The 2579-nt window shown below is 35.5% G+C and overlaps 1 non-coding gene across 1 annotated transcript; it reads right to left on the minus strand.

Annotated features, from left to right (window-relative positions):
• Window positions 1-2125: 2125 nt before the first annotated feature.
• LOC128286070 (small nucleolar RNA R71) lies at window positions 2126-2232 on the minus strand. The gene has a single exon (XR_008276615.1). It is a non-coding gene; the product is annotated as a small nucleolar RNA R71 (small nucleolar RNA).
• Between the last annotated feature and the right edge of the window lie 347 nt (window positions 2233-2579).

The following is a 2579-nucleotide window of genomic DNA, read 5'->3' on the forward strand; positions in this document are numbered from 1 at the left end:
CCCAAATCAGCTTATTAGCTGATTAATTAAACTTGCAATGAATCCCTTGAAGTCTTGTCAAAGTTGCATTCAAACCCCTTCACAATTGGTGGATTTTTGGATTTGCCCCAAGCCATTTTTAGCAAAGTTGAAAGCATCAACTTTCCCACATAGGTGGCCGACCAAGGGGTGGCTCTTTGGCTGCTTATTTTAGCAAATTTCAGCTGCCACAGTCAGCTATAAAAGGCCCTCTTGGCTGATCATTCAAAGCATCTCATTCATTCCTCATTCATTTCACAACACTTCTCTATTCTCTCATTCTTTTTCTCTCATTTTTTCATTTCAATTCCCTTGCTCTTGTGCCGATTTCTTCCCTTGGAAAAGGGGTGTTCTTCAACCATTTTGGAGCAGCAATTGAGTGTTCATCAAAGCCTTGATCGGCAAGGAAAACAAGAACGAGGAACAGAGCAACCAAGTCAAACCTCGGAAAACCACCGAATTTGATTTTTGTTCCCTATCTCTTTAATTTTTGTTGTTGTTATGATGAACATATCTATGAGTATTCATGTTGTTGGAATGGTTAATTTAATTAGCTTAGCTTGAATTTAATTCGTGTTGGGTTGATTGCATTTCGTCTTCTTAAATTGTTAAAATTGTGTTTATGTTGTTATAGGCATCAGTAAAAGGCTTGATTAAGTAAAATCATGCCTAAGTTATTCTTGCGTTATGACTGTGAGGTAACTAATGAATTAATTATTTAAACGGGTTGAAATTGTAATTAATTGACACAGTACTTGATCAGTGCATCTTTATTCTTCTAAGGTAGCTTAAGGTTAAATTAGCAATGTATCTAGCGATATTATTGCCTTGCATAACTTGCAAGATTATTGTGATTAAACTGTTTAAAGGTAGGGATACCTTGTTACCTCATATAGTCTTTTATATGCTTGTTAGATTTAATTAATCATTTGAATTGACATAGGGGTTGCAAGAGATTAGTCCAGTTTAATGAATATGTTTGTGCAATAACATGTTTGCTTACTAGAATCTATTTAGTCAGTTGAATTAACATAGGGATATGTCAAGAGATGAATGGATTTTGGTATGTAAGTATGTTCAAAAGTTAGCAAATTACCGGGTTGCCGTGATTTTATTCGTAACAATATAAACATAAGTCTAATAATTCTAAGATGAGAAGTGTAATTAATCCAACACAATTATATAATCTTGATTAAATCTTATTTTGAAATCGTGCATTAGAAATTTCTTTTACTTCATTTATTTATTTATTTTAATTTTCTTAAGTTTTTAATCACCCTCTTTAAACAAAATATTTTTCTTCATCAAAGTGTTTTAAATTGCATTCATAAATAATCCTTTTCACAGTCTCTGTGGATACGATTACTCGACATTTACTTGTCACTTTATTACTTGTTGCGATTGTATACAGTTGCACATTTTCGTCGTTCTAAGTTTTTGGCGCTGTCGCCTACGACTATTTTAAAAAGTCATTATTTTTGAATTTGTTAGTTTACATTTGGGTTTTTTTTTCTATTTAATTTTTAACTTAATTAATTTTTCTGAGATTATTTCAGGTGTTCATGAGTATTAACCGAATTATTGACCTACTCCCTGTAGACCCTACGATAGAAAGAACTTTTCGACAACGAAGAAGACAAGCAAATCAAATGAGGACTGAAGAGATGAACTTCAAAAATCCAATCCAAGGAAACAGAGCAAACCCTGCTCAAAAATCCTATCCTTATTGTTGATGATAGGGATAGAGCTTTACGATAGTATCCGTGCCAGTATTTAATGATCTTAATTCGATATTAGAAGACCTGAAATTGAGGCACAATAGTTTGGGCCGAAGCCAGTCATGTTCCAGATGCTTCAGACAGTCGGACAATTCAGTGGAATGCTTATCGAAGATTCTCACCTACACTTAAGACTATTTATGGAGGTAAGCGATTCTTTCAAGTTAGCCGGAGTACCCGAAGATGCATTATGATTGAAGCTGTTCCCATATTCGCTGAAGGACAGAGCTTAAGCCTGGTTGAACTCATTGCCACCGAACTCAATTTCTACATGGCAAGAGTTAGCAGAAAGATTCCTTATAAAGTATTTCCCGTCTAGCAAGAACGCTAAGTTGATGAACGAGATCACTGCCTTCCAACAAATGGATGATGAGTCCTTGTATGAGGCATGAGAAAGGTACAAAGAGTTATTACGAAAGTTCCCTCATCATGGAATCCCACATTACATCCAACTTGAGACATTTTATAATGGTCTCAATGCTCACACGAGGATGGTAGTGGACACTTCTGCTAATGGTGCTCTCTTTTCTAAGTCTTATAATGAGGGTTATGAAATTATCGAGAGGATTACCAGCAACAATTACCGATGGCCAACCAACCGAGCAGCGTCAGGTAGACGAGTTACTGGAATACATGAAGTAGACGCTATTACTTCACTCGCACTCGCATCTGAGGTATCATCAATATCCTCAATGCTTAAAAATCTTACTACTAATGGGTCTAATAGTTTTGCAGCACAGCCACCAAATCAATTTGTAAATATAGCCTGTGTTTATTGTGGGG

This window comes from Gossypium arboreum, chromosome 12 (genome assembly GCF_025698485.1).
Source record: "Gossypium arboreum isolate Shixiya-1 chromosome 12, ASM2569848v2, whole genome shotgun sequence".
Lineage (NCBI taxonomy): Eukaryota > Viridiplantae > Streptophyta > Magnoliopsida > Malvales > Malvaceae > Gossypium > Gossypium arboreum.